Raw genomic sequence first — 9,595 nt, 5'->3', positions numbered from 1 at the left:
TACAATATTTTTCTCAGACCAACAAAAATGGTTTGACACTCACTTGTAAAAGGCTTCATTGTAATGTATTATTACATTCTGTTCCCAAACCAGTTTCTTAATTTCTCAGGAGTTCCCCAGTAATGCTTTATCAGCCAGATGTGGGAGAAACCTGAAAATAAAGGTGTATGTAGTACCAGGGCCTGCTACTGAAAATATCCTGGGCATTCCTGAGTTCTGCTTTGATGCCATACTTAGCAAAAGCTTGTCATGCTCCTTTCCTGCAAGATTAGTATGAACTGAAACACTTAGAAAGCAATTGCTCTTTGCATGTTTTTGACACCTTAAGGGAGTAATATTTTTGGAGCTTTTCATCTTCTTTTTACTGCAGGCATTTCTGCTGTTCAATAAAAATAACAAAGAAATAGCCAGAGAATGGGTTTTTAGTCTTATTCTATGAGAAATTAGTACACAAGAATTATTTTTCTCTATGTACAAATGAACTGTATCTTTTTTAGGTAAACTAGATTCCTGGAAGGGGAAGAATCTCTTGGGAACTGAAGAGCTATATCAGGTCAAGTAAAGGACAGCATTGCATTTATGATTTTATCATCATGTACCTCTAATCTGGAAGAATTCCTCTGCAAACCTTTAGGAATAAGAGGATAATCTAGTGCTTGGGTTTATTCAGTATTTATCTTGTCTGATGAGATCAGTGGGAAGAGATCTGTTCGCTGTGTTGATGTTTGCAGGAAGCTGAGGTGATATTGCCAAAACTCTGCAAGGATGTAAAATGCCAAGGTTACAGGAACCCTTTATGTTTCAGAAAAGGTGCAGACAAAACATAACCATTCAGAAACACTGCAAAGAAGGAACATGCAAGCATTTTTGTGTTCTGGACCAATGTGGCAATGTAGAAGCAGTCCAGCAAAGGACAGGGCATGAGAGGTGTCACTTGATGTCCAAACTGTCCCATCTCTCTTCTTGTCCTGACTGAGCTTCCTTGTAGTAAAAAATAGCCTCTGTAAGACCTGAAATGCATTAACCAAGGCAGACCTCCCCACACACTGTCAGCCTATGAAAGCTGTCCAGCCTTTCCACCTGAATTTTGTTTTATTCAAGTCTCCCCCAATAACAGTGGGTTATCTTTCCTGCTCCTATCAGTTTGCCATGCTTTGTAACTGGTAGAAGAGAATGAAATTCTTCCAGTGAAAGTTCTGCTGCAGTGATCTGATTTACTTAAATATGTGATCAAAGGAAAATGCACCTTCTGAAGAACACTTTGGAACAAGAGCAAAATCTGGCATCTTGTTAGGTGCCCTCAATGACTGTAGTCTTACCAGAGGCTTTGATCACAGCTTCCTTCATCTCTTTTCATGCTGCTTACTAAGTTACTCTATGTAAAAATGTAGTGTGTGATTTACTTCAACCAAGGAAAGACAAATTCATTCTGAAGGCAGGAGATGGTCAGTCTCTGAGCTTCAGTTTGTGTGTAGAACTTGAGTGACTTTGGAGCAGTTGCTCTGGAGAGGATGTCCCAAGTGACTGACAGCAGGGCCACACCATTGACTACAATGAAGTGGAAAGGTGACCTTCTGCAGTCAGGTTTCATTTTTGCAGAGTTGGAGGTGAGTTTTTCCCAAGATTGTGTGGTAAAGGGGGTGTCCCTACTCCTTCCACCAGCCCTATCTGTGCACATTTTGAGCCATCTGGAATCTCTCATGGGCCACGAGCCATACCTTGAGACACAGAAATCTTCTCCAGGGGAGCTGTAGTGGTTACTGAAGGAATTCAGCCTTTATTTAGTCCATGAGAGACTGCTTCCACCACTGCTGGACTGCAGACACTGCTCAGTTGCCACTGTGAGACTGCTGTGCTACCTTGCAGTATTTCAGGAGAAGTGGAGGATGACTTTTCCATGTGAAGCCACGTGAGGGGATTCAGGCAGACAGCATGTAATTACCCATCTGCAGGCTTATTTTCAGCACTTCAAATGAGGGATTTCCACTGAACATGTTGAAATTAATGAAACAAAGTTAGTTTCTCTCTGGATATCTCCTCCATCATACCCACATCAGACACAACTCACCTGCCCTGGACTGCCCTTCAAAAGCTCATCTTACAAGCCCAAATGAAAGAGCAGCTGGAGGCAAGGAGCCTCTCCTGTTCATTCAGGTGAGTTGTGAAGTGGGTAATGAGAATGCTATTGTTTTCCAACATGGCCAGAATAGGTTATTCAGGAAAATGAATCCTGCCTGTGACTTCTCCCCTTTCAATACAAACCATGGCTGTAATCCAGTAAAGCACTTTAGCATGTGCTTAAGTGGAAATTCGTGAGTGGCCCTGCTGATTGCAAGGGATCAGCTCTCGTGCCCGGAGTTAAATGTGAGGAGTGGGAGCTGGCAGGTGGGTGGCTGAGCAGGGCCATTGCCCAGGGGTCCTGCCTTGTTATCCCTGATTATATGGGCTTAGTGTTGGCTGGATCCTGGCCCCTTGGAACAAAGAGCGGGATTAGCAGGCGTGCAAAGAGGGAGCCAAGCCAGAGGGTTCCAGCAGAGCTGAAACACAACTTTGTTACCCTGACAGAATGTATAAAAGTGAATGAAAAGGCTGTATGATTGCTGTTGCCATCCTGTTAATTAGGCTGAACTCATGCTTCATTAGTGCTACAATATGCTTCCATCTTAACAAAGCCCTGTTGGGTGTATGGAGCCACTTTTCTATTAGTAAAATGAGGCCTTATCAGAGAGCCCTGCAATTCATTTTGTAAGACAAGTCATGACATATAGTGTGTTGAAATTGCAACAAAAAGACAGATTACTTGCTTAACACTTGCTTTTCCTAATGAACAGGAAAAGATGTTTCCAAAACTAAGTTATTAATTGTATTGGGAGCTCTTCTGACCTGGTGCCTAATTACATCCCATAGTCTTTTAGCAGTGTTTCAAGTAGTTCCTAAATAACCCAAATTGAACTGAGCTGCTTTTTGCTCTTGCACATTCTCTCAGTGACGCTGTGAAAATACCATCCAGCATTAAATTCCTTGTTTCTCCTGGTCATTGTGGTGAAGACTTCAGCGTACAAACAGCACAATTTCCCTGCAGCAGGAATGCAGCAAAAGCACTAGCACAACCCTCATTCCCTGCTTGCAGCAGTACTGATTAAGCAGCACAGTGAAAACTTGACACAGGAGCAAGAAACAACAAGCTCTGGCTTGTTCACTGCCCCCAGGAAACCACTGAGCTCCCTGACATGGGCAGAGCACGTGTTTGTAGCAGAGCTGTGATAGATACTGACCTGGGGGTGATTTTTCTACAAATTCCCTGTGCTGGGAAGGAAGTTTGGATGTAACCAGGGCACAGATCCACATTAGCCTCTACAGGATAGCTGGCTGAAGTCAGTCCTGCCACACCTGTCATTCCCAGAGAGGGTCATGCATGGGGTGATTGGAGTCACCTCTACCCTAGCTCTCAGATCTTCCTGCCTAAATGAGCTTTATTTGTGGCTACTGCTCAGGGAAGGGTGATGTGTAGCAAAGTATTTTTATTTTCATCTTTCTACCTTGTACCATCCTCTAACCTTATTGTAAACATCCATGCTTACTCATGTTTTTCTACAGCAGACCTAAAAATATCCCCCTCTCTCCATTCTGATGCTAAGTCCTGCAGACCTGAGATGACCCTAAATGAGAGAGTCATAACAGCACAGTCTAATGGAGAAGAAAAATGGCAATGAGGTAATGTAGCAAAAACAACAGTCTGAAAGAGCATCTCGGAACTGCTCACCAATTCTGGTTGCTCTTACAGCTCACGTGTATTGTGATTGAACTCTGGGGCCAAGGGCATTTCTTGGTGTGACCCCGTGGTGAAATCCATGGATTTTATCCCAGGGTGGCTGCAGTCATTCAAGTGAATGCTGTGGATGATGGGCACAGCCTCACATTTGCTGCACAGTTGTGCATCTCTAATGAAATCAGCAGCAGCCCTGAGGGCCCAGGGGGGTTGCACGTGGTCACACTAAATCACATCTGCCCCAGAGCTCTGAAATCAGCACAGTGGTGCAAAATTTGGAACAACCACAATTGGGAGCCAGAGCTGGATTTGCAGAAGGATTGGTATTTACTGCTTAAATAGAAATATCTCATTCTTACAGGCATGGAAAATGCTGTACTACAATATACTTGGAAACATCCTGTAAGATTTTGTTCCAGGATGGAATAATGCCTTTCTTAATACCTTAGGGCCACCATAAGACACAGTTGTTGGTTTTCAGCAGGGTAATTTGAATCTGGCTCAGATCCCTTCCCTGTTTTGCCATGCAGCTGCAGAGATGTTTGACTGAAATGCAGGGATGGGACAGGATGCAGCAAGGCAGGACAGGAAGAGCTGCTTTGGTGGCAGAGCCAGCTTGCAGTGATTTAAATGGATCACAGAGCTCTCATATAAAAAAGGTGATGGATCATGTTCTCAACTGCTTGTGGTCAAGGACACACCATTCTCTGGTTGCTTAACCAAGTGATTTCCTCAGCTCATTCTGTGTAGGCTACATACATAACCAAAAGTGAATAAAGAAAACTAATGGCAAATAACAGGAAATTGTAGGGTTCAGTATCTAGAGGCTATAGGAACATCTAATTTCCCATTCTTCTCCCTGTGTTTGTAAATGTGAATATGAAGTAAGTGACACGTTGTCAATGCTCTCCCACAGAATGAGTTCAACAACAGTACAAGATGCAATCCACTTGCAAATGCCTGACCAGGTTATTCTGTGGGGATTATTTAGGCAGCCTTCCTGGGATAAATTAGATAAATTACAGTTTTTTAGAAAGTGGATGCTTGAAATTTAACATGTTGAGGAGCACAGGCACTCCTTCCTCTTCCTAGTGCTTGTGACCTGAGTTTGCAGGCATGGTTGGTATCATTTGGTACTGGGTATATTTTGCTTAACCTGTCATATGCCTTAACTCATCACAGTGTTTTACATCTGGGCTGGCTGTATTTTTATCAAGCATTAACATGCACAAGGGTTTGCCAGTACTTAATAAAAATGCTGCTGAAAACTGCATTCTTTCACCTGTTTACTGAAGCAGATTATATTGTGTTTGAACTGTGTTTGAACTGAAGGCACACTCATGTGAAAACTGTTACATTCATAACCCACACCCAAGCAATAAGAAGGAGCTCAGTTAATGAAAATCATTCAAAGGAAATCACTGCTCACCCCTTCCAAGATCAATTAGAAAGATTATTCCAGCATCCCTAATGCTGCCAGGCTGCTGTTGTACTGTTAAGCTCCTCTTCCCTTTGGAAGACTAAGGTAAGGAATTTGACAATAATGTGTAATAAAGCATTTATGATGCTATTACCAGCATAAGTTTCTACAGCAAAGAACAACACTTGGACAGTGTAAATATATCAGGTGTCTGTTAGCCTCCCATTCAAATGAGCACAAGAACAGAAGATTTGGGACTAACCAAAACTGGATTGGAGAGTTCAAGCCACCTTTTCAGGAAAAGGCTGGCAAAGCACTTTCCCAAGGGGTCTCTCTCTTTGGAGGACACCTCAGTGTGGCTTCCTAATGCTCAGCAGAGCAAGGATCATCTGGAAGATGGCTGTTTCTCCAAAGAGAGAATAAAACATCCTTTCTGGCAGTACCCCAGCAAATTCAGATGCTGCAACAGCACAACAGATGGAGTCCCTGCCAGAGAAGAAATACTGTTGTTGAGTTGCATGAGCATGGCAGTGTGGGCAAAGCCCTGGCTGCTGGGACACAGTGATGTTCCACTGCCTTTGGAGACAGACAGCAAATTATAACTGCTGGGAGCCTGGCTTTGCTGTGGGTATTTCAGTTTTTAAAGGTGTTTGTTCTCCTTCCCTTTTTCCTCTCCTCTGGTGTCTCTGCTGACAGCAACAGGTTTCTCTCAGAATTTTTTTTCCCTCACTGCATTAAGAAGTGGGCCTGAGCTGAATGTGCAGAGCTGTCTGCTTGAGTTCCTTAATAAGTGGCAAAGGACTTAAAAGCTGAGACTCTAATATTTATTGATAATGAGAAACCTTCAAAACTGCTTTGAATATTTGTTTGATAGCAAATGTCCTGCCAAAAATAGCCAATTCTTTAAGTACATGAAAAAAGAATATTGCCAAAGCATTGCTTCTCATTGCAAAAAAATACTCCAAGCCTTCAAACAGCATTAGAGATATAATTCATTGACTTATGCAAATGAAAAATGTGCATAATCATTTTGGTAAATATTTCATCTAGTGTAAATACAGATCCATTTTAAACTGCAAACATATGCAGAGGCAGGTAAGGTTTATTTCAATCAGCTCAACACACAAAGAGCTGCAGCCTTTTTGAAGTGAATTTTTCTTCTACCCACATCTGAAGGCTAAAAGGGAGGAAAGAGAAGAGAGCAAACTTTTTATTCCAATGGTCATTACTAAATCATTGATTAACCACTCCTTTGCTCTTTACAGCAGTGTTTTTTATTGAGTGATTCATGTGCTGCACCATGAGGGGGAAAGTGCCCCAATCCAAAGAGCTAGGAAGCAGAAGTGCTAATCTTCACTACCCCTGTGTTTAAATGAGAGGATTTATGGAGCACAGTAGGAAAAAGTGAGGCAGTGGTTCCCTTTAAAGTAAAGCCCAGGTTTTGCTCTCCAGCCATACATTTGTTCACCTGACACGTTCTGATGTATTAGTTTGGCCATGTTAATTCCTTTGAAATATGTTTTATCCCACTGTACCTTCAAAATCACAAACCAGTTAATTTAGCTTCACATGCTCACGTGTTATTGGGAAGAGAGGACACTTCCAATTTGGCTTTGCAGCATTCACTAACCACATACTTCAGATTTCTTGTCTGAGCCTTTAATAAAAGCTTATGAACCTCTGACTCGTGTGATTACAGTCAGGAAATGTCTTTTTTAAACACTGACATTGTTTGCTTTTGTCAAGCCAGAAAACAGAGAAACTCCTAATTCCCTCCTGAAAACTGATGACTCTTCTTTCTGTCATCCCTGAATGCTGCCGAGTGGTCTGCACTGTCACTGGCTGCTGGAAACATCTCTGAACAGCTTCATCCCTGCCCTTCTAAGATGTTATCTGAAGTCCTGCACGAAGCCAGGAAGAAGCCAGGATCCCCTCTGGTTGCCCCTTGCAGAGCAGTGTGAAAAGAAGCTGATGCAGGGTATGGATTTTCCCTTGGACAGAAGTTGCTGTGCAGCACAGCAGCAGGAGCAACAGCCTGGTTTGTTAGCATGAAACTCCCAGGAAAGTTTGGGAATGAAATCCTGCTCACCAAGGATGTTTTACCAACAACTTCAGCAGACTCAGGCTATCACCCCCCACCCTCTCCAGCAGGGAGAGATGGGTCCTGCTGGTCTGGTGCTTTGCTCAGCACCTTCAAGCTTGTAATCAATCATGTGTCTTCAGATTCAGCTTTAGTCTGTCCTTAAGATTTCCTGGAAAACCTTAGACAAGCAGATCCTGGCCATGTGATTTGTAAGACAGAAGAGGAACAGGCACATCTCTCCCTTGGGAGTGGGAGAGCATCGCTGCTGCAGAGGTTCCTCCTTCCATCTCCCTGTGGCTGTGGGAACCTGGGGAGCAGGGGCACCCTCAGTTTGCAAAATGTGAATAATATCCAGACTGCAGGCCCTTGTTTGGATCTGCTGCCTGCCCCTGGTGAGGCTCTGCAGAGCTGGTGCTGTGCTCAGAACTCCCATCTCCAAGGTGACACTTTTTCCTTTGGCACCTCACACCCTTATGTACATTACAGCTGCACTCCAGATGTGCCATACTCCAAGATCTTGCTCCAAGTCTTCCCCGAAGATGTACACAGCTTTTCCAATTTTTAAATACTAACAGAAGGATTAACATCATTATTTGTTGGTTGATATTCTCTCCCTGTTGCACACATGTCTGAACAGACTCACGTAGATGGGCCAGGATTTTTTTCTCTTCTTTGTGGGGCAGGCCCTAATGTTCCCACCCCCTGCTCCCATGAGGGGTTTAAGCAAGAAATCATACATTTTATTGCAGTTTTATTTAAGATATAAACTTAAACGTGCTTTCTACTACCTTAATGTGGGCAGCTGAGTTTTTCTGGTGATTGGACCAAGATGAGGGAGACCAAGTCCTGGGTAAGTCCCTGCTCTAGCCTGGTTTTAAGTGTTTCTCTTTTCTTGCCCAGAAAGATAAAGATATGAGCAGATCCCTCATTCCTGTTTATTTAGACCCATCCAGGAGTGCAGCAATCTTGCTGCCCCTCCAGGAATGAGACCATTTTCTGGTCAGGGAGCTGAGTTTGGCTGATGAAAAAAACAGAGCCTCAGTGATCATCAGTGATGGTGCAGTCTTTACCACAAGGAAAAGAATAAAAGAATTTCTGCATTTCCCACCTTGGTGAATGCTGAGGAACTGTCTCTGCAGATCAGAAAAAAGCTGACAAGAGCATGAATCTCTCTGTTGTTCTTCCTTGTAGTTAAAAGGAGAGGTAGCTTGTACCTCAGTTGTTCCTCTGATGGTACCAAATCAGCCAACTACTGCAATAACATGAAAATGTCATTTCCTGCATGATAAATAGGGATGTTTCATCCTAGGAAGGATACCCAAGTGAAAACTTGCCAGTGAGGTGACCCAGGCTCCCCACCTATCAAAGTCAGGCTCGCTGGCAGGCTGCTGTGGATCTCAGAAATAATCTAAAAGCAGAGCAAAAGCTCAGCCTGCACCTGAGATTGTCAAACCTGATGTGAACAGAGGAGCTGACAACTCACTTATCTTAGAAAATCACTTGTGAGGGTTTTGCATTTTGTTGGAGTCTCCTCAGTGGCTTAGAAAAATAAATATAGATGTTCTGAAGAGAAGAGGTTTGCTTAGGCAGCATCCCATGCTGCTTGGAGCCTCTGCACAAGGTGATTCTTTTGGAGGTTTGTGGGCTTCTCCTGTGCACATAATGATGGCTGCAGTGAAAGGAGAGGACCAGTGATAACCCAGTGCCTGGCAAAGGTGCTCCAATAGGTGAGGTTCATCTCACAAAGTGAGTCTTTGCAAAAGCACAGTGTTACATTTCAGATGAGGAATAAATTGAGAGGGAAAATAACAAGCACATGCAGTAGAAGGAAAATGTTTCACTCTGTAAAGGCTTGCTCACCTGTAAAGGGATAACTCTCCTTCCTCTGGTTAATCTTGGCTCTGTAAATGTCATGGTCTGTGGGTCATTCTCAATCACCACACACGGGCAATTCCAGCCAAGAATGATGAGGCAGCAGTGCTGGTGATAACCACAGAGCTGGCAGAATTCTCCAGGTGTGAGGCTGGGCTCACATAAACCCAACTGGATCCAGGCTCCAGAGAAACCCATAAGTGTCTCCTGCAGAACCAGCTGGGTAATGGCAGGTGCCAAAAAGGTGCTGAAGTACTCAGGGATGTCAATACATTTGAAATGATATTAAAATATTTGTTTAAAAAGTTGTCAAGCTATACAAATAGCTCAAACCCTATCTCTGCTGTGTCAGAAACCTGAAAATGCAGGAAACTACCTCAGGTTTGCTCCTATAAATTTTGACCTTTGACTCAGCTGCCCAGACACTGCTTGGATTTTACACTGGTTTACC

This window comes from Haemorhous mexicanus, chromosome 13 (assembly GCF_027477595.1).
Source record: "Haemorhous mexicanus isolate bHaeMex1 chromosome 13, bHaeMex1.pri, whole genome shotgun sequence".
NCBI lineage: Eukaryota > Metazoa > Chordata > Aves > Passeriformes > Fringillidae > Haemorhous > Haemorhous mexicanus.
Note: the sequence above shows the minus strand (reverse complement) of the source record.